Below are 23978 nucleotides of genomic sequence, written 5' to 3'. Positions count from 1 at the left end.
CCCCCTTATCCTCTCACAGGAGTCTTCAAGTGGTAGGTGCCCTAATGGCCTTTAAGTGCCTGACCCGCGCCCACACAAAGAATTTTAAAGGAGAGTTTCACCCGGTCGGGCTCTAGTTACTGAGACTCACTTATAGTAGGGCCTTCAGAGTCCGCCAGAGTGTAGCCCTGGCTGGGACTCATCAATTGCCCCCACAACCGCTCGCCTGTTCACTGAAACTCCTGAAAAGAGTAGGAACGAGACCAGAGACAATGCCGGCACACACACAAACACGGACAAACACGGAGAGCCGAAGACAAACACACGGACAGACAAACGTCGGCCGACAACACAGCGCTGGGTTTTTGGGCCCCCTGACCAGACTCGGGATCAGGAGAGGAACTCTCCTTCCCACAGAGCCGGCTGCCTTCCAGTGCGCTCGCTGGCCTCGGCCTTATGCCGGCTGGAGAAAGCTTTCTCCTGTGCCAGATACCTTCCTGCTTTACAGCAGGGCCCCGGAATTACTCTGGACTTCCTGTGCCAGATACCTTCCTGCTTCACAGCAGGGCCCCGGAATTACTCTGGACTTCCTGTCCTGCCTGAGACAATGCCAGCACACACACAAACACTGAGAGCTAAAGACAAACACACGGACAGCTGACAACACAGCGCTGGGTTTTCGGGCCCCCTGAGTTTTCCTGAGCACCGGTGCTATTATCTATCCTTCCCCTCTGTCCTGGAAGTGTTCTCTTCCCCCGGTAAAGGGATCCTGGACAAGCCCCCAAATGTTATGCTCGATGTCCGAATCCCCGAGTGGGAAGAGAGATGGCCTCCAAGACAATGCAACTCGCAGGAAGGGAAGTTTATTACTGACTCGAGCCAGGACTCTCTGCCCGCAACCAACGCAGTGGTGCGAGTCAGAGAGCCCCAAGCCCAAGCTGTTACACAAATTTATAGGGTGAGAAGCGGATTGGTTACACGTTTGCAAAGCAATTTCATTGGTCAATACTTTCACGTGCATGGGACTTTCCTGGGGGTTTCTGCCTCATTCCTAATTTCCTAACTGGCAACCAGTGGTCAGTATTAAGTGAAAGCTAATTGGTCCTAATTGGCTAATTGGTTGTATCCAGGTGGCCTGATAATCTTACCAAGTAGGAAGGCCTACTCCTAATCTAAGCTGCGTTACTTCTGCTCGCCTTACATAACTACCTTGGGAAAACTAAAAACAAAAAAACATGCAAAACAATGTCTGAAAAAATTATTGAAAAAAGTTAAAGAAAGCCCTTTAAAATAGGGAGACTATATCACATTCATTAATTGAAAGATTCAATGTGTCACGATGTTGTGTGTGTGTGTGTGTGTGTGAGTCACTCAGTTGTGTCCGACTCTGTGACCTCATGGACTGTAGCCTGCCAGGCTTCTCTGTCCATGGGATTCTCCAGGCAAGAATACTGGAGAGGGTTGTCATTCCTTTTTCCAGGGGAGCATCCTGTCTCATGGATCGAATCTAGGTATCCCACATTGTGGGCAGATTCTTTACCAGCTTAGCCAACATGGACTCCCTTAATGATATTAAATATTTCCAAATTGATTTAAAATGGCACCCGATAAAAAAGTCCAGCAGAGTGTTTTGACAAATTGATACTAACATTCATTTGGAAATGTGGACAGCAATGGTTAGTCAAACAATATAAAAGAAACATAAAAAATGTAGAAGTCTTGCACTGCTACCTGTCAAATCTGTTATAAAGCTTTACAGACTAAACTGGAAACAACACAAAACCCATGAGGCCACCACACATATGATTATTTTTACTTCTCTCACCTTGTGTTCATCGAAGTTTGTACCCATACTGTGTAAATAAGAACTTCAAGACCACTAAGGTCACTATAAGAGAAAGCAATCTTACCTTGGGGATGAGGTAGTTTCTGAATTTAATGTCATGGGTCACTGCATGGGGCAGGTTGGTGGGGATATCAAGTCAATATATCTCTGGATCTCATGGACCACAGCATCCACGTAAGGCATGTGGCTTCTGTCCTGTATGCAGGAGCTCCGGTGTCTGCCAATCATACAGTCAATCTCTTCCTGGACCTTAGCTGATAAGAGGTAAGTAAGAATGATGGAGAAAGAGGAAAATGCACACCACACTTCCATACCAAATCAGATATGTGAGGCATTATGAAGGTGTCCCAGCATCATATATACATAAACTATATGCCCAGAATGCATCTAATATAGAGAGATAATGGCCATAATACACATATGTTTGTCACATAAGTCTCTTACAAACAAGGCTTAAGATACATCTGTACATACCTATATATTAGCATACATGATAAAACAAAGAGAAATGATGAAATGTTTCAAATATAAACAGAACATAAAGTCAAGAAATTATAGCCCTTGAAGAAAAAACAAGAATTGTATATTAATTTTATATCAAAACAATATGGGTTAAAAAGTTAAATTATAATATATCTGTTTTGTGTTGTGTATTATGTGTGTGCAATTTGCAATGGTACTCACTTCATCCTCCAATTACCAAATGCCACCACTTTCAGCATTTTAGCAGTTTCTTTTAGAAATTCACGTCCTGTTTCTAAATAATGATTCTCTGTCTTTATTTCTTATTTACAATTTTTTAAAAACTGTCTGATTTATTGGTATAAGAGTAGAGAATTTATATCTCCATCCCCACCTCATACAAAATATACACACGCAAATCCCCTTAGTCCAATTCCCTGATATATTTACACCACGAATTTTGACTGTTAGAATATTCATTTTAACATCATTATGACTAAATAAATGGCCCCAGTAAAACAATTAAGATTATACTTCATATTTGGTACTTTCTTGGACCTAAACAATTCATCAGTTCAGTTCAGTTCAGTCACTCAGTCGTGTCCAACACTGCGACCCCATGAATCGCAGCACGCCAGGCCTCCCTGTCCATCACCAACTCCCTGAGTTTACTCAAACTCATGTCCATGGAGCCAGTGATGTCATCCCGCCATCTCATCCTCTGTCATCCCCTTCTCCTCCTGCCCCCAACCCCTCCCAGCGTCAGGGTCTTTTCCAATGAGTCAACTCTTCGCATGAGGTGGCCAAAGTATTGGAGTTCAGCTTCAGCATCAGTCCTTCCAATGAACACCCCAGGACTGATCTCCTTTAGGATGGACTGCTTGGATCTCCTTGCAGTCCAAGGGACTCTCAAGAGTCTTCTCCAAGACCACAATTCAAAAGCATCAATTCTTCCGCGCTCAGCTTTCTTCACAGTCCAACTCTCACATCCATACATGACCACTGGAAAAACCATAACCTTGACTAGACAGACCTTTGTTGGCAAAGTAATGTCTCTGCTTTTTAATATGCTGTCTAGGTTGGTCATAACTTTCCTTCCAAGGAGTAAGCATCTTTTAATTTCATGGCTGCAGTCACCATCTGCAGTGATTTTGGAGCCCCCAAAAATAAAGTCTGACACTGTTTCCACTGTTTCCCCATCTATTTGCCATGAAGTGATGGGACCGGATGCCATGATCTTAGTTTTCTGAATGTTGAGCTTTAAGCCAACTTTTTCACTCTCCTCTTTCACTTTCATCAAGAGGCTTTTTAGTCTCTCTTCACTTTCTCCCATAAGGGTGGTGTCATCTGCATATCTGAAGTTATTGATATTTCTCCCAGCAATCTTGATTCCAGCTTGTCCTTCTTCCAGCCCAGCGTTTCTCATGATGTACTCTGCATATAAGTTAAATAAGCAGGGTGACAATATACAGCCTTGATGTACTCCTTTCCCTATTTGGAAACAGTCTATTCTTTCATGTCCAGATCTAAACTGTTGCTTCCTGATCTGCATACAGGTTTCTCAAGAGGCAGGTCAGGTGGTCTGGTATTCCCATCTCTTTCATGATTTTCCACAGTTTATTGTGATCCAACAATAATAAACCAATTCATAATACTCTGTATTTTGAATAATACTCTGTATTTTGATTTAGGATTATTTCCAAATAAGTTTCAAACTCCAAATAAGTATCTTATTATTTAGAAGCCACACATATACTTTATCACCTCTCTTTTGCTCTTGGTGTATCCCCTCATCCCTGCTTTATCCATCTAATCCATTTAGAAAAGGATATTTTCCAGGCCTGCTCTCTAGCAACAGCTTGACACTTTCATTCTCTTTCATGAGGTTCCTATATTCCTGGAGCCCATGACTTCCTCTGACATGATTTCAGGCATTTGGATGAGAAAAGGGAGTGAGTAAAATGTTTTGTCAAACATACAGGTGTGAAAATAACTTTTAAAAAACAAATACCCAGTTTGATCATTGCTCTTAAATTGTGACACTGTTGTGATCTCTGCTCTTTTATCTATGATCTGCTACATCTCTCTGAAAGTTTTTGTGATTTTCTCTTTTATCCTGGTTCTGATATCTCACAATCCAGTGACTTGGGGTGGATGTTTTTATTTCATTCACTCTGTGAGACATGTTAACAGAATTTTCTGTCTACATGGCAAAACTTGGAAGACTTTTCTCCAGAGTCTTCACTCTCTGGAGTTTTCCTCTGGCTGCTGAATTTCAGGAAGCAGGATGGAGAAAGGAACTAAGAATCTCTGAATTTAAGAAGTGGATTCTTCCCTAAAGTTTCCTCTATGCTGTGACCTCAGTCTTTTCTCCTGTCTCTTCCCAGTGTCCTGAGTGTAGGGCCTCTTAGATTCCTCTCTCATCCTATTGGAGAAATAAAGTTACCTGATGAAAGGAGTTATCAAAGAGTCGTGGCTGGGAGAGCTACCTTTATCGGCCTATGTCTCCCTCTGTCCGTTTTGAAATGAAGTACTTCCAAATATAGAACCTTACAGGACTCTAAGAATATAAATGACTTCCTCATTACACAGCCCCCTCTTCTGACATTTAGGCTATTAACTTCATCCTCTCTACTGACTTCATTATCACCTCTCAATATGCTCTCTGTGTTTCAGAAATTTGTTGAATATTTGTTAGCTGCTTCCTGATCTCCTCTTCTCCAACTTTAAAAGGTTAATTCTCACATGTTATTGGTTATAATCATTTTAGTGGTATTCTGACACTAAACAAGATGAAATGTATTTCTAAACAGCTATGCATAACCACAAGCCTTTAAAGTTAATTTCTAACAATAAGTCCTTTGTGAAAGATAAAATTACTGACCCCTCAAATGTGTATTTTGGCAATAACCATTTTTCTGGAAAGAAACTTATGGAATAATACAATTCCTTTATATACATATCTTATGCCAATTTCTTGTGAATCCAACTTGTTAGAGAACTTCCTAGACTATGGAAATTATATTAGGCAACCTCACTAAATTTCTACAATTTCCAATTATGCTTCAATAAGGAGAGTTACCATTTTCCCATCCCTGGCTCTCTTTTTTTGATTTTTGGGCACACCCTGCAGCATGTGGGGCATCAGTTCCCTGAACAGGTATGATCCCATACCCCTGCATTGGGAGACAGAGTCATAAGCACTAGATCATGTGGGAATTCTGCCCATCTGGGCTTTAGAACACTACATTTTTACAGTGAGGGGACATCAGAGTGTCTTTCCATAATAAAACTAGTATGCAGCTCCAAGACGATTCATGCTGGCCATGGCTGCTACACATGACTTCATGAAATCCAGATACTGCTGTGTTGATGTTCCTTTTATTCAGTGTCTTCACTCCCCTCTGTCATCCTCCTGTATTATATAAAGATGCCGCCATTACCATCTGCTCATTAAATCTGAAAAAATTAAGCTGCTCAAACAGAGACTTAAATAATTCTCTGAGAGAAACAAAGTGGAATACATTAAAGCATGTTTCTATCATCTCTACTGAAGTTACCCTGCCCACCACTTATCATACCTGTGACCTCTGGGTGCTTCAGCAGCAGGAGGAGCCCTTATCTCAGAGTGGTGCTTGTCATCTCTGTCCCATCTCCAAGCAAATCAGATACAATGATCATCAAGTTTTCAACAGTAAACTCCAATTCTTGACTGTGTTTTTCGTAGGAATGATTTGATAAAACTGTTTGACAACCTAATTTACCAGAATTGCAGTTAATCCAAAATAGCTCATAGTGTTTTAAAGTTAAAGAAAGTGAAAGCGAGAGTCGCTTAGTTGTGTTTGACTCCTTGCTACCCCATGGAATATACATACAGTCCATGGAATTCTTCAGGCCAGAAAACTGAAGTGGATAGCCTTTCACTTCTCCACTCATTGCAGGTGGATTCCTTACCAGCTGAGCCACAAGGGAAGCCCTTTAAAGTTAAAGCAACATATAAACACAAGGTGCATTTATAGGAAAAAAAAATTGTTGTTGTTTTTAGTCACTAAGTCATGTTTGACTCTTTGCAACCCCATGGACTATAGCTCACCAGACTCCTCTATCCGTGGTATATCCCAGGCACGAATACCGGAGCAGGTTGCCAATTTCTTCTCCGGGGGATTTTCCCAACCCAGGATCAAACCCTTGTCTCCTGCATTGGCAGGCAGATTCTTTACCACTCAGCCACTAGGGAAGCTCAAGAAAAAACTACTGTACAGTAAAACAAAACTACTGGAGATCTGTTGACTCAGACATCATTTTCTCCTATCTTATTCCTCACTTGCCTAAAAAGTTGCACTCATCAACCTCTTTTGCATTTAGGTAGGCTATGCAGCTTAGTTTTTGCCAGTAAGATATAAGTAGAAGGTACTTTCTCTTCCTGTTACTCAAAACAAGTATTTGACAGAATGAGAGTGAAAGGATGGAAAAAGATACTCCATACAAATGGAAATCAAAAGAAAACTGGAGTAGCAATACTCATATTAGACCAAATGGACTTTAAAATAAAGACTGGAACTTCCCTGGTGGTCCATTCGCTAACACTTCACACTCCCAATGCAGGTGCCTTGGCTCAATCTCTGGTCAGGGAACTAGATCTCATATGCTGCAACTAAGAGTTCGTATGCCACAACAAAAGATCTCACATGCCACAAGAAAGATCGAAGATCACTTGTGCCAAAACTAAGACCTGGGGCAGCCAAACAAACAAAAAACATAAACTAAGACTGTTACAAGACACAAGGACGGATATTACACAATGATCACTGGATCAAACCAGGAAGATCTAACAATTGTAAACATATAAGAACCCAACATAGGAGAGCCTCAATATATAAGGCAAATGATAATAGCCATAAAAGGGGAATTCGACAGTAACACAATAATATTGGGGGACTTTAACACTCCATTTACAGCAATGGACAGATTATCCAGACAGAAATTTAAGAAGGAAACACAAGCTTTAAATGACCCATTAGACCAGATAGACTTAATTGATATTTATAGGATAATCCATCCAAAGGCAACAGTATACACTTTCTTCTTAAAAGCACATAGAACATTCTGCAGGATAGATCACACCTTGGGTCACAAATCAAGACTCAGTAAATCTAAGAAAACTGAAATCATATCAAACATCTTTTCTGACCACAAGTTTATGAAATCAGAAATCAATCACAGGAAAAACTGGAAAAAACACAAACACATGGAGACTAAGCAATATAATAATACCAAATAACCAATACATCACTGAAGAAATAAAAGAGGAAATTAAAAAAATGCCTGGAGACAAATGACCTCAAAAAATGACAATTCAAAATCTATGGAATACAACAAATCAGTTCTAAGAGGGGAGTTTATAGCAATACAGTCTTACCTCAACAAACATGAAAAATCACAAATAAACAGCCTATATTTACACATAATGTAACTAAAGAAAGAAGAACAAACAAAAATGAAAATTAGTAGAAGGAAAGAAATAATAAATTAGAGCAGAAATAAATGAAATAGAGGTAAATAAAATAATAACAAAGACCAATGAAACCAAAGCTGATTATTTGAGAAGATAAACAAAATTGATAAACCTTTAGACAAACTTATCAAGAAAAAAAACAAGAAAAAACTCAAATCAATAAAGTTATGAATAAAAAGATAAATTACACAGGACTCCATAGAAACAGAAAAAGGATCAGAATGACTACTATCAGAAATTGTATGTCAATAAAATGGACAGCCTAGAAATGGACAAATATTTAGAAAAGCACAACCTTCCAAGACTGAACCAGGAAGAAATAGAAAATATGAACAGATCAACACAAGTACTGAAATTGAAACTGTGTCTAAGAATCTTCTAACAGACAAAAGTACAGCACCAGATGGCTTCACAGCTGAATTCTATCAAACATTCAGAGAAGAGTTAACATCTACCCTTCTGAAATTCTTCCAAAAAATTGCAGAGGAAGGAACACTCTCAAGTTCATTCTATGAGGCCACCATTGTCCCGACATCAAAACCACAGGAAGATAACATACAAAAAAAAAAAAAAAAAATTATTGGCCAATATCACTGATGAACATAGACACAAAAATTCTCAATTTTTTTTTTTTTACCAGCAAACTGAATCCAACTCATTAAGAGGATCATATACCTTGCATGATCAAATGGGGTTTATCCCAGGGATGCAAGGATTCTTCAGTATACACATATCAATCAATGTGATGCATCATATTAAAAAAATGAAGAATAAAAACCATACGATCATATCAATAGATGCAGAAAAGATTTTGAAAAAATTCATTACCCTTTGGTGATTAAAAACTCTCCAAAAAGTTGACATAGAGGGAACCTACTTCAACAGAATAAAAGCTATACATGACAAATCCACAGCAAATATCATTCTCAATGGTGAAAAATGGAAAGCATTTTCTCTAAGACCAGGAACAAGATAAGGATGTCCACTCTTGGCACTAGTATTCAACATAGTTTTAGAAGTTCTAGCCAGGACAATCAGAGAAGACAAAGAAATAAAAGAAATCCAAACTGGAAAAGAAGTAAAACTGTCATTGTTTGCAGATGACATGATACTATACATAGAAAATCCTAAAGATCTTTCCAGAAAACTACTGAGGCTCATCAATGAATGTGGTATAGTTGCAGGATACAAAATTAATATGCAGAAATATCCTGCATTCCTATACACTAACAACAAAAGATCAGAAAGAGAAATCAAGGAACAAATCTCATTTACCATCACATCAAAAAGAATAAAATACCTAGGAATAAACCTACCCTAGGAGGCAAAAGACCTGTACTCAGAAAACTATAAGATACTGATGAAATAAATCAAAGATGACACAAACAGATGGAAAAAGTATACCATGATTGTGGATTGGGAGAATCAATATTATGAAAATTACTTTACTGCCCAAAGCAATCTACAATTCAATGCAACTCCTACCAAGTTAACAAGGCATTTTTCACAGAATCAGAACAAAATTTTGCAATTTGTATGGAAACACAAAAGACCCCACATAGCCAATGCAACCTTGAGAAAGAACAACAGAGCTGGAAGAGTCAAGCATGCTGACCTCAGGCTATACTACAAAGTTACAGTAATCAAGACACTATAGTACTGGTACAAAAACAGAAATATATATATATATATATATATATATATATAATATTAAATAGATATAGATATATCAATGGAATAGGGTAGAAAGTCCAAAAATAAACCCATGGACCTATGGTCATCAAATCTATGACAGAGGAGGCAAGAATACACATTGGAGAAAAGACAGCTTTTTCAATAAGTGGTGCTGGGGAAATTGGACAGCTACATGTAAATGAATAAAATTAGAACACTCCCTAAAACTATACATAGAAATAAGCTCAAAATGGATTGTGTGTGTAAGTCACTTTGTCATGTCTGACTCGTGATCCCATGGACTGTAGCCCACCAGGTTCCTCTGTCCATGGAATTCTGCAGGCAAGAATACTGGAGTGGGTTGCCATGCCCTTCTCCAGGGAATCTTCCCTACCCAGGAACTGAACCCAGGTCTCCCGCATTGCAGGCAGATTTTTTACCATCTGAGCATAAGGCCAGATACTACGGAACTCTTAGAGGAAAACATAGGTAAAACATTGTTTGATGTAAATTGCAGCAAGATCTTTTTTGATCCACCTCCTAGGGTAATGGAAATAAAAACAAACAAACGAACAAAAAACAATTGGGATCTAATGAAACTTAAAAGTTTTTGCACAGCAAAGGAAATCATAAACAAGATGGAATGGTAACCCTCAGAATGGCAGAATATATCTGCAAATAAAGCAACTGCCAAAGGATTAATTTCTAAAATACACAAGGAGCTCATGCAAATGAGTATCAAAAAACATTAAAAAACTGGACACAAGATATAAAGAGACATTTCTCCAAAGAAGATATACAGATGTCCAAGAGGTACAAGAAAAGATGCTCAACATCACAAATTATTAGAGAAATGTAAATCATAACTACAATGGAGTATCATCTCACACCGGTCAGAATGGCCATCATCAGAAAAAACCTACAAACAATAAATACTGGAGACGGTCTGGAGAAAAGGGAACCCTCTTACACTGTTGGTAAGAATATAAATTGGTATATTCACTATGGAGAACAGTATGAAAGTGTCTCAAAAAACTAAAAATAGAACTACCATATGACCCAGCAATCCTACTCATGGGCATATACCTGGAGAAAACCAAACCACAATTCAAAAAGATACATGGACCCCAATGTTCGTTGCAGCATTATTTACAATAGCCAGGACAGGAAGTAACCTAAATGTCTATCAACAGAGGAAGGGATGGTGAAGATGTGGTAAATATATACAATGGAATATTATTCAGCTGTTAAAAAGGGTGAAATAATGCCATGTGCACAACATGGATGGACCTAGACATCACCATACTGAGTGAAGTAGGTCAGAGAGAGACAAATATCATATGATATTGCTTTTATTTGGAATCTATAAAAGGGTGCAAATGAACTTATCTACAAAACAGAGATAGAGCCATGATGTAGAAAATAAACATATAGTTACCAGGTGATGAGGCAGGAGGTGGGAGAGAGGGATAAATTGTGAGATTGGGATGGGTACATACACACTACTATATATAAAATAGATAACTAATAAGGACTACTGTATAGTCTGGGAACTTTATTCACTACTCTGTAATGGCCTATATGGGAAAAGAATATTAAAAAGAGTGGATATATGTGTTCATAACTGATTCATCTTGCTGTTCACCGGAAACTAGCATAACATTGTAAATCAATTATACTACAATAAATTTTTTTTTTTTTAAACAAGCATTTGAAAGAGTTTATTTCTGGGCTCCAAATCACTGCAGATGGTGATTGAAGCCATAAAATTAAAAGACACTTACTCCTTGGAAGGAAAGTTATGACCAACCTAGACAGCATATTAAAAAGCAGAGACATTACTTTGACAACAAAGGTCCATCTAGTCAAGGCTATGGTTTTTCAGTGGTCATGTATGGATGTGAGAGTTGGACTATAAAGAAAGCTGAGCACTGAAGAATTGTTGCTTTTGAACTGTGGTGTTGGAGAGGACTCTTGAACTGCAAGGAGATCCAAACAGTCCATCCTAAAGGAGATCAGTTCTGGGTATTCATTGGTAGGACTGATGTTGAATCTGAAACTCCAATACTTTGGCCACCTGATGCAAAGAGCTGACTGATTGGAAAAGAACCTGATGCTGGGAAAGACTGAGGGCAGGAGGAGAAGGGGACGATAGAGGATAAGATGGTTGGATGACATCATCAACTCAATGGACATGGTTTTGGGTGGACTCTGGCAGTTGGTGGTGGACAGGGAGGCCTGGCATGCTGTGGTAGATGGGGTCAAAAAGAGTTGGACACGACTGAGCCACTGAGCTGATAGAGTACACATGATTTTGGGACAAGAGAATGTTGCTATCAAATGAGGCTTATATATTAAGTATGGGTAAAGAAAACTGGAAGGCATTTAAAACTTATGTTTCGGAGCTACTATGGTAGCCCTATATTGACACATGACAGCACTCCTGTATATGTGGCAATTAAATCCACTATTTGTTAAAGCTACTATTAACAAAGTTTCTCTTATTTTTAGATGAACATAATCTTAATTAGTAGAAATAGATAACTTAGGGACATATTATGAAATATATCATAAGCCTGAATCAACATTTCATAATTATTTTCTTTGTTAAAAATGTATAAGAACCCCAAATTGTCTGTACATTCACTATGAAATTGAAATTTTGCAAAAGCTAATATTGAAGCACAACTTAAAATGAATGATAGTGAGTGAATGTATTCACAAAGACAATGCAGGGCCATCACGATGGTATTCCACTTGCAATGCAATGAGAAGCTTGGTCTAGGAAACAAATATAGGATGAATTGAAACATACAATCTGAATTGTCACCACATTCATGAAGATGAAAATTTGGGACCTTCACTGTCCTTAAGGCAAAAGGACAGATGGGGATAATGCAAATGCTAAGACTGACAGACTAATGGAATAGAGCTCTTGTCACTTGGAAACTGGGAGAGAAAAAGCAATTGATAAGTACAAGTAATATTGGTTTAGGACTGAGGAGGTGATGGCACATAGAATAGACAACAAACAGAATAGACAACAATGAGACAGTTTCAATACTAAATAGGAGGGTTTGCTAACATGCAAAAATGTATATTTTTGCAAAACCATTCCTAGGCCAGTATTAATTTTAGGATGCATTTGCAATCTCCAGGGGTCCGGTGCCATGTCTAATATTAAGTAATAAATGCATTCAAGGCAGACTAAATTCTCTGAATGTGTGTACTTGTTAGAAAAAGGATCATTGCCCTTGGCTTCACACAAGCTATGAGCTTGTCAATTCAAAATTAATCTAAAGTCAGTAAGAAAAGCAGTGCACTCATAAAACAATATTAGTATATCTATTTCTTGAATTGGATTTGGAGATAAAGTGGTTATGTATACACAGCCTATCTTTATTAGATTACACAAAACACTGCTGAAAGGAATTGTAAAAACAGTGTTGAAAGAAATTAAAAAACATATAAATAAAAAAACCTTTCTTGACATAGATCAAAAGTCAGTATTGTTATGATAACGTTACTGGATTAATGTCACAAAGAAGGCAGAGGGGACGTTTGAGAAACTTCCTCTACTGAAACAACTACTGACTATGGACAGAGTGAGAAACTATGTTGGTACTCTGGAGACTAGTCAGACTCTAGTCTAATACAACCAATGTACTACATATACACCATGGAATATTACTCAGCCATTAAAAAGAATTCATTTGAATCAGTTCTAATGAGATGGATGAAACTTGAGCTCGTTATACACAGCAAAGTAAGCCAGAAAGATAAAGACCAATACAGTATACTAATGCATATATATGGAATTTAGAAAGATGGTAATGATAACCCTATATGCAAAACAGAATAAGAGACACAGATGTACAGAACAGACTTTTGGACTCTGTGGGAGAAGGCGAGGGTGGGATGTTTTGAGAGAACAGCATCGAAACATGTATATTATCAAGGGTGAAACAGATCACCAGCCCAGGTTGGATGCATGAAACGAGTGCTCAGGGCTGGTGCACTGGGACGACCCAGAGGGATCGGGTGGAGAGGGAGGTGGGAGGGGGGATCAGGATGGTGAATACATGTAAATCCATGGCTGATTCATGTCAATGTATGACAAAAACCACTACAATATTGTAAACTAATTAGCCTCCAACTAATAAAAACAAATGAAAAAAAAAAAAAGTGTCTGATATATGACATCTCACATGCTGCCTAACATTCCTCATAACCCAGTTCCAAGGCAGAGAGTTGTGGAAAGTGTGGACTATGTTTGTGGTACAGCCAGTGGATCTCAGAGTAGGAAACTGGACCACATTCTTCTACATTGGGATTGTGTGTTTGGATCACTGACAGGCTGGCTCAGAGAATACTGAAAATATAAAGATAATGCCTTCTTTTCCTGTTTATATTTAGGTACAGGTATTTAAGAGAATCTCTGTAAGGTCACTATCTGACTATGGAGATAACAGAACAGAGTCAAGTGACTACACAGGATAAGAAAATAGTCTTGGCAAAAATAATCTGTAAAAGTTACTACATGAATACAGTGTTTATCAAATAAAAATAGCAAATGTTAGAAGAGGATAAAATCTTATTTCCAGAGTTACCACATAACAATATATAAAACATTTAAGTATGGTCTATTGACAGCCAAAAAAAAAAAAAAAAAAAAAATTGACACAAGCCACTGCTGAGGAAGCCTAGACATTGAACTTACTAGATAAAACCTATAAGATACATGTTTTAGATATGCTCAAAGAGATGAAGGAAATCATGTATAAAGAACTAAAGAATATCAGAGAAGTATAAGAAAAATTGGGAATATCAATAATGAGAAAAGCATGATAATAAAGAATCAAATAGAAATTCAGGAACTAGAAAGTACAATACTTGATATTTTTTAAAAATTACCAGAAAATTTCTGGTATTGTACTTTTTACAATAAAAAGTAGTACACTGAAGTAAATCATACACTACATCTAACCATTTTAAACTGCCATTTTAAACTATGTGTATAAATCACCCATTTATAATGGAATATTATATAGTCATAAAAGGAAGGAAATCCTGCCATTTGTGATAGCACAGATGCGCCTTGAAGGCATTATGCTTCATAGAGTAATCAGGAAGAGAAAATAAAATATCATATGATCTCACCTATAAATGAACTATAAAATAAAATCTTGAAACTCATAAATAAATGCAGAGAATACATTGATGACTCCCAGACATGAGGAGTGGTCAAAATGAATGAACGTGGTCCAAAGGTACAAATTTCCAGTTATAAAACATAAATAAATTCTGTGTATGCATGTTCAGTTGCTTCAGTTGTTTTTGTTTTCAATTAATTAATTTATTTTAATTGGAGGCTAATTACTTTATGATATTGTAGTGGTTTTTGCCATACATTGATATGAATCAATCATGGGTGTATATGTGTTTCCCATCTTGAACCCTCCTCCCAACTCTCTCCCCATCCCATCCTTCAGGGTCATCCTAGTGCACCAGCCCTGAGCACCCTGTCTCATGCCTCGAACCTGGGTTGGTGATCTGCTTCACATATGATAATATACATGTTTCAATCCTATTCACTCAAATAATCCCACCCTTGCCTTCTCCCACAGAGTCCAAAGGACTCTTCTTTACACTGTGTTTCTTATGCTATCTCTCATATAGAGTCATCGTTACCATCTTTTTAAATTCCATATATATGCATTAATATACTATATTGATGTTTTTCTTTCTGACTTACTTCTCTCTGTATAATAGGCTCCAGTTTCATCCACCTCATTAGAATTGATTCAAATGCCTTCTTTTTAATAGCTGAGTAATATTCCATGGTGTATATGTACCCCAGCTTTCCTATCCGTTCATCTGCTGATGGACATCTAGGTTGCTTCCATATCCTGGTTATTATAAACAGTGCTGCGATGAACATTGGGGTACATATGTCTCTTTCAATTCTGGTTTCTTCGATGCCCAGCAGTGGGATTGCGGGGTCATATGGCAGTTCTATTTCCAGTCTTTTAAGGAATCTCCACACTGTTCTCCATAGTGGCTGTACTACTTTGCATTCCCACCAACAGAATAAGAGGATTCCCTTTTCTCTGCACCCTCTCAAGCATTTATTGTTTGTAGACGTTTTGATAGCAGCCAATCTGACCGGTGTTAGATAGTACCTCATTGTAGTTTTGATTTGCATTTCTCTGATAATGAGCAATCTTTTCATGTTGAGCATCTTTTCATGTGTTTGTTAGCCATCTGTATGTCTTCTTTGGAGAAATGTCTGTTTAGTTCTTTGGCCGATATTTTGATTGGGTCATTTATTTTTCTGGAATTGGGCTACAGGAGCTGCTTGTATATTTTTGAGATTAATCCCTTGTCAGTTGCTTTGTTTGCTATTATTTTCTCCCATTCTGAATGCTGTCTTTTCACCTTGCTTATAGTTTCCTTCATTGTGCAAAAGCTTTTAAATCTAATTAGGTCCCATTTGTTTAGTTTTGTTTTATTTCCATTACTCGTGGAGGTGGGTCATAGAGGATCCTGCTGTGATTTATGTCAGAGAGTGTTTTGCCTATGTTTTCCTCTAGGAGTTTTATGGTTTCTGGTCTTACATTTAGATCTTTAATCCGTTTTGAGTTTGTTTTTGTGCATGCTGTTAGAAAGTGTTCTACTTTCATTCTTTTACAAGTGGATGACCAGTTTTCCCAGCACCACTTGTTAAACAGATTGTCTTTTCTCCATTGTATGTTCTTGCCTCTTTGTCAAAGATAAGGTGTCCATAGGCGTGTGATTTATCTCTGGGCTTTCTATTTTGTTCCATTGATCTATATTTCTGTCTTTGTGCCAGTACCATACTGTCTTGATGACTGTAGTTTTGTAGTATAGTCTGAGGTCAGGTAGGTTGACTCCTCCAGTTCTATTCTTCTTTCTCAAGATTGCTTTGGCTATTCAAGATATTTTGTATTTCCATACAAATTGTGAAATTATTTGTTCTAGTTCTGTGAAAAATACTTTTGGTAGCTTGATAGGGATTGCACTGAATCTATAGGTTGCTTTGTGTAGTATACTCATTTTCACTATACTGATTCTTCCACTCCATGAACATGGTATATTTCTCGATCTTTTTGTGTCATCTTTGATTTCTTTCATCAGTGTTTTATAGTTTTCTATACATAGGTATTTTGTTTCTTTAGGTAGATTCATTCCTAAGATTTTATTCTTTTCGTTGCAATGGTGAATGGAATTGTTTCCTCAATTTCTCTTCCTGTTTTCTCATTGTCAGTATATAGGAATGCAAGGGATTTCTCTGTTAATTTTATATCCTGCAACTTTACTATATTCATTGATTAGATGTAGTAATTTTCTGGTGGAGTCTTTGGGGTTTTCTATGTAGAGGATCATGTCATCTGCAAACAGTGAGAGATATACTTCTTCTTTTTCAATCTGCATTCTTTTTATTTCTTTTTCTGCTCTGATTGCTGTGGCCAAAACTTCAAAAACTATGTTGAATAGTAGTGGTGAGAGTGGGCACCCTTGTCTTGTTCCTGACTTTAGGGGAAATGCTTTCAATTTTTCACCATTGAGCATAACGTTTGCTGTGGCTTTATCATATATGGCTTTTATTATGCTGAGGTATGCTCCTTCTGCTCCTGCTTTCTGGAGGGTTTTTATCATAAAAGGATGTTGAATTTTTTCAAAGGCTTTCTCTGCATCTATTGAGATAATTATGTGGTTGTATTTTTCAATTTGTTAATGTGGTGTATCACATTGATTGATTTGCAGATATTGAAGAATCCTTGTATCCTTAGGACAAAGCCCACTTGGTCATGATATATGATCTTTTCAATATGCTTTTCAATATATCTTTTGATGATATATCTTTTCAATATAATTTTGGTAAGGATTTTTGCATCTATGTTCATCAGTGATATTGGCCTGTAGTTTTCCTTGTGTGTGACATTTTTGTCTGGTTTTGGTATTATGGTGATGGTGGCCTCATAGAATGAGTTCAGAAGTTTACCTTCCTCTGCAATTTTCTGTAAGAGTTTGAGTAGGATAGGTGTTAGCTCTTCTCTAAATTTTTGGTAGAATTCAACTGTGAAGCCATCTGGTCCTGGGCTTTTGTTTGCTGGAAGATTTCTGATTACAGTTTTGATTTACATCCTTGTGATGGGTCTGTTAAGATCTTCTATTTCTTCCTGGTTCAGTTTTGGAAAGTTATATTTTTCTAAGAATTTTTCCATTTCTTCCAAGTTTTCCAATTTATTGGCATATAGTTGCTGATAGTAGTCTCTTATGATCATTTGTATTTATGTGTTTTCTGTTATGATTTCTCTATTTTCATTTCTCATTTTGTTGATTTGATTCTTGCCCCCTTTTTCTCTTGATGAGTCTGGCTAGTGGTTTGTCTATTTTATTTATCTTTCAAAGAACCAGCTTTTACTTTGTTGATTTTTGCTATGGTCTCTTTTGTTTCTTTTGCATTTATATCTGCCCCAATTTTTGTGATTTCTTTCCTTCTACTAACCCTGGAGTTCTTCATTTCTTCTTCTTCTAGTTGTTTTAGGTTTAAAGTTATTTTTTGATTTTTCTCTTGTTTCTTGAGGTAAGCATGTATTGCTATGAACCTTGCCCTTAGCACTGCTTTTACTGAATCCCTTAGATTTTGGGTTGCTGTGTTTTCATTTTCACTCATTCCTATGCATATTTGATTTCTTTTTTGATTTCTTCTGTGATTAGTTGGTTATTCAGAAGCACATTGTTTAGCCTCCATATGTTTGTATTTTTAATCGTTTCTTTTCCTGTAGTTGACATTTAATCTTACTGCATTGTGATTGGAAAAGATGCTTGGAATGATTTCATTTTTTTTTTTTTTTTTTATTTACCAAGGCTGGATTTTTGGCCTAGGATATGATCTATTCTGGAGAAGGTTCTGTGTGCACTTGAGTAAAAGGTGAAATTCATTGTTTTGGGGTGAAATGTCATATAGATATCAATTAGGTCTAACTGATCCATTGTATCATTTAAAGTTTGTGATTCCTTGCTAATTTTCTGTTTAGTTGATCTATCCATAGCTGTGAGTGGAGTAGTCAAATCTCACACTATTACTGTGTTACTGTTAATTTCCCCTTTTGTACCTGTTATCATTTGCCTTACGTATTGTGGTGCTCCTATGTTTGGTGCATATATATTTATACTTGTTATATCTTCTTCTTGGATTGATCCTTTGATCATTATGTAGTGTCCTTCCTTGTCTCTTTTCATGGCCTTTATTTCAAAGTCTACTTTATCTGATACGAGTATTGTTACTTCTGCTTTCTTTTGGTCTCCATTTGTGTAAAATATCTTTTTCCAGCCCTTCACTTTCAGTCTGTATGAATCCCTTGTTTTGAAGTGGGTCTCTTGCAGACTGCATATATAGGGGTCTTGTTTTTGTATCCATTCAGCCAGTCTTTGTCTTTTGGTTGGGGCATTCAACCCATTTACATTTAAGGTAATTATTGATAAGTATGATCCCATTGCCATTTACTTTGTTGTTTGGGGTTCGAGTTTATACACCTTTTCTATGTTTCCTGTCTAGAGAAGATCCTTTAGCATTTGTTGGAGAGCTGGTTTGGTGGTGCTGAATCCTCTCAGCTTTTGCTTGTCTGTAAAGCTTTTGATTTTTCCTTCATATTGGAATGAGATCCCTGCTGGGTATAGTAATCTGGGTTGTAGGTTTTTCTCTTTCATCACTTTAAGTATGTCCTACCATTCCCTTCTGGCCTGAAGAGCTTCTATTGAAAGATCAGGTGTTATCCTTATGGGAATCCCCTTGTGAGTTATTTGTTGCTTTTCCCTTGGTGCTTTTAATATTTGCTCTTTTTGTTTGATCTTTGTTAATTTGATTAATATGTGTCTTGGGATGCTTTGCCTTGAGTTTATCTTGTTTGGGACTCTCTGGGTTTCTTGGACTTGGGTGGCTATTTCCTTCCCCATTTAAGGGGTTTTTTTTTTTTTTTTTTTTTTTTAATTTTTTTATTAGTTGGAGGCTAATTACTTCACAACATTTCAGTGGGTTTTGTCATACATTGATATGAATCAGCCATAGATTTACACGTATTCCCCATCCCGATCCCCCCTCCCACCTCCCTCTCCACCCGATTCCTCTGGGTCTTCCCAGTGTACCAGGCCCGAGCACTTGTCTCATGCATCCCACCTGGGCTGGTGATCTGTTTCACCATAGATAGTATACATGCTGTTCTTTTGAAACATCCCACCCTCACCTTCTCCCACAGAGTTCAAAAGTCTGTTCTATATTTCTGTGTCTCTTTTTCTGTTTTGCATATAGGGTTATCTTTACCATCTTTCTAAATTCCATATATATGTGTTAGTATGCTGTAATGTTCTTTATCTTTCTGGCTTACTTCACTCTGTATAAGGGGCTCCAGTTTCATCCATCTCATTAGGACTGGTTCAAATGAATTCTTTTTGACGGCTGAGTAATATTCCATGGTGTATATGTACCACAGCTTCCTTATCCATTCATCTGCTGATGGGCATCTAGGTTGCTTCCATGTCCTGGCTATTATAAACAGTGCTGCGATGAACATTGGGGTGCACGTGTCTCTTTCAGATCTGGTTTCCTCAGTGTGTATGCCCAGAAGTGGTATTGCTGGGTCATATGGCAGTTCTATTTCCAGTTTTTTAAGGAATCTCCACACTGTTTTCCATAGTGGCTGTACTAGTTTGCATTCCCACCAACAGTGTAAGAGGGTTCCCATTTAAGGGGTTTTCAACTATTTTCTCCTCAAGTATTTCTCATGGCCTTTTTTTTTTGTCTTCTTCTTCTGGGACTCCTACGATTTGAATGTTTGGACATTTGACATTGTCCCAGAGGTGTTTAAGGTTGTCTTCATTTCTTTTAATTCTTTTTTCTTTTTTCCTCTCTGCTTCATTTATTTCCACTATGCTATCTTCCACCTCACTTATCCTGTCTTCTGTCGCACTTATTCTACTGTTGGTTCCCTCCAGAGTGCTTTTGATCTCAGCTATTGCATTATTAATTATGGATTGACTTTTTTATTTCTTCCCGGTCCTTGTTAAACATGCCTTTCATCTTCTCAATTCTTGTCTCCAGACTATTTATCTGTAACTCCATTTTTTTTTTCAAGATTTTGGATCATTTTTACTATCATTATTCTGAATTCTTTTTCAGGTAGACTCCCTATCTCCTCCTCTTTTGTTTGGCTTGGTGGGCATTTATCTTGTTCCTTTACCGACTGGATATTTCTCTGCCTTTTCATCTTTTTTAGATTGCTGTGTTTGGGGTGACCTTTCTGTATGCTGAAAGTTTGTGGTTCCTCTTTATTGTGGAGGTTGCTCCCTGTGGACGGGGTTGGACGAGTGGCTTGTCAAGATTTCCTGCTTAGGGAAGCTTGTGTCAGTGTTCTGGTGGGTGGAGCTGGATCCCTTCTCTCTGGAGGTCAGTGAAGTGTCCAGTAGTGGGTTCTGAGGTGTCTATGGGCTTGGTTTGACTTTTGGTCACCTGTATTTTAATGCTCAGGGTTATGTTCCTGCGTTTCTGGGGAATTCATTTGGTATGTCTTGCTCTAGAACTTATTGGCTCTTGGGTGGAGCTTGATTTCAGTGTAGGTAGGGAGGCTTTTGGATGAGCTTTTTCGATTAATGTTCCCTGGAATTAGGAGTTTTCTGGTGTTCTCAAGTTTTGGATTTAAGCCTCCTGCCTCTGGCTTTCCATCTTATTCTTACAGTAGCTTCAAGACTTCTCCATCCATAGCACACTCATGATAAAACATCTAGGTTAAGGGTGAAAGGATTCTCCATAGTGAGGGACACCCAGAGAGGTTCACAGGGTTACATGGAGAAGAGAAGAGGGAGGAGAGAGATAGAGGTGACCAGGTGGAGAAGAGGAGGAGTCAAAAGAGGAGAGAGCAATCTAGCCAGTAATTAATTCCCTATGTGCTCTCCATAGTCTGGAACACTCAGAGGGGTTCACGGAGTTACTTAGCGATGAAAATAAGGAAGAAGGAGATAGAGGTGACCAGGAGGAGAGGAGGGGGAATCAAAAGTAGAGAGACAGATCTAGCCAGTAATCATCTCCCTAAGTATTCTCCACAGCCTGGAACACCCAAAGAGATTCACAGAGTTAAGTAGAGAAGAGAAGGGGCAGGGAGGAGATAAAGGTGACCTGGCCAAGAAAAAGGAAGGACAAAAGTGGTAGAGAGCAATCAAGCCAGTAATCACACTCCTAAATAAAAATGGGTACTGAAGATTGGATTCTTAAAGGTAAAAATTGATAACAAATACCAAAAAGCAAAGATTAAAAAATCTAGAGTAGAGGTTAGACTCTCAAAAATACAATATTAAAAAAACAAAACAAAATCACAAAAATTATAATATATATATATGAAATATGCTTTAAAAATAGGGTCTTTTTTTGCAGATAATAATAGGTTATAAAGACAAAAACTAAAGGAGTAATAAAGAACTTAAAATTAAAAAAAATTTAAATTAAAAATGATAATTGTAAAATATATCTAGTGATTTCTTTGGAGCTGTTGAATGCAGTGTGGGGTCAGTTCATTTTCAGACAGTTCCTTGTTCCAGCTTATACTTCTTCTCTAGGTCTAGGCCACTTCCAATGTAGCCAGTGCTAACTACAGGGTTTTAATCTGTTTCACCTGTCACTTCCAAAGCGGTTCCCTCTTCTTTGTTTATTTTGACCTCTTCTGTTTGCAAGTCTCTTCAGGGTCTAATTTCTGCCGTGACACATGGGGGAGAAGATGGTCACCTATTTGGCCTCTCTTGTTCAGTTGTGGTGTGGGGAGGGAGGAACACTGCAAACAAGTATCACTGGCGTGTGTGGGGAGTGCTTGCAATGTCTGGGCCACACTGGGTTTGCCCCACTCACAGCATGCGTGCTTTCCTGATCTACACTGCTCAGGCTCCAGGTTGCTCTGCAGGGGAACTGTCCAAAGCGGGCCCTGGGTTGTGCGCCTTTCCCAGGTCTAAGATGTTCAGGTCTAGGTTCTTGTGTACTCCATGGAGGCACAGACTCGGTTGGGCCTGCGTTTTGTGTCCTTCCCAGGTCCAAGCAGTTCAGGCGACCAGGTGTTGGCAAGCACAGTCTCCCCAGGTTGGCGGTGTGTCTTATCACCTCCCTGGTCCCAGCCCCTCGGTTTCCTGGGTGTGCATCAGGAGCACTGTCTCAGGTGTGCTGTGTGTCTCCTCTGATACACTGATCTCTAACTGTGACCCTCATGGTGGAGGTCAACCATCCAGGATCCCAGGAAGACTTGGTTAGCAACTGGTAGCCTGCTCACAGTTTGGTGGAAGATGCCCTCTCTGGGGCTGAGATTGCCCCTTGCCTTCTGGCTCTGGCTGTCGTCCGCCTGCCTCTCTGCCTCTGTCGGGGGCAGGGACCAGTCCACAGCCAGCTAGCTCTCCTCAGGTATTCGCTCAATAGTTGTAGGCTCAATAGACCCTATAGTTGTAACCCGCCAGGCTCCTCTGCCCATGGGATTCTCCAGGCAAGAATACTATAGTGGGTTGCTATGTCCTTCTCCAGGGGATCTTCTTGACTCAATGATCAAATCTGGGTCTCCCACATTGCAGGCAGGTCCTTTACCATCTGAGCCACCCACCAGGAAAGTTCAAATAAGTCCTGAGCATGGTGACTATAGTTCATATGTATTGTATATTTGAAAGTTGCTCAGAGTAAGTCTTAAAAGTTCTCATCCCAAGAAAAAAATTTGCTATTATATATTGTAATGGATGTTAAAGAACACCTTATGAATACTTGTATACCCTATGCCAAGCTCTGGTCAGAAATGGTATTATAAATATTAATAAAATATGGTCTCTGTATTAAGGGACCTTACAGGTACTTAATTTTGCATGCTGATAGATGTCTCCATGAGGGAGAACATACTGACCAAGGATTAAAGATGATAATCATTTCTTATACTCATACAATATTTTTATAGGATAAAATCATCATTACAAAAATGATCTCATTTTCTTACATCAATTCTTCCTTACAATCATGAAATATGGAATGGCATGAAAAACTATGACTCATATTTTGCAAATGACAATAGAGGTTAAGAGAGTTTGGACAACTTGATATACAAGCCAGAGTTGGTCCTTGATGTTTCTACCTCTGTCTCATAGACTCAAACATAAGATCAGTTATTTTAAGACTGAAAGCATCCTAAGGCCTATGAAACACAACTCAACATCTTACAGATAAAGTAATTGGGCAGCAGAGCAATTAACTGACTTCTGTAATACCACACCATTGTGTTTTAGACAGAGGCAGAATGTGTCAGCAAAGTAGAGGGTATACCTGCAATGTTTGTTTGTGGTTCCTTCACCAAAAAAACAAAAACAAAAACAAAACCACAATCAGTTTTTTCATCTTCAAAGCAATTACCTTGTCAGTTAGAATGCAAACTGAAGCATCAAACACTCCTATCCTAGTCAGTGACCCCG

General features: G+C 38.2%; 1 pseudogene; it reads right to left on the bottom strand.

Annotated features, from left to right (window-relative positions):
- Nucleotides 1–23978, bottom strand: part of LOC122708551 — a 72290-nt pseudogene that overhangs the window by 2872 nt on the left and 45440 nt on the right.

Source organism: Cervus elaphus, chromosome 15 (assembly GCF_910594005.1).
Source record: "Cervus elaphus chromosome 15, mCerEla1.1, whole genome shotgun sequence".
NCBI lineage: Eukaryota > Metazoa > Chordata > Mammalia > Artiodactyla > Cervidae > Cervus > Cervus elaphus.
This window is presented reverse-complemented; position numbering and strand designations above follow the sequence as displayed.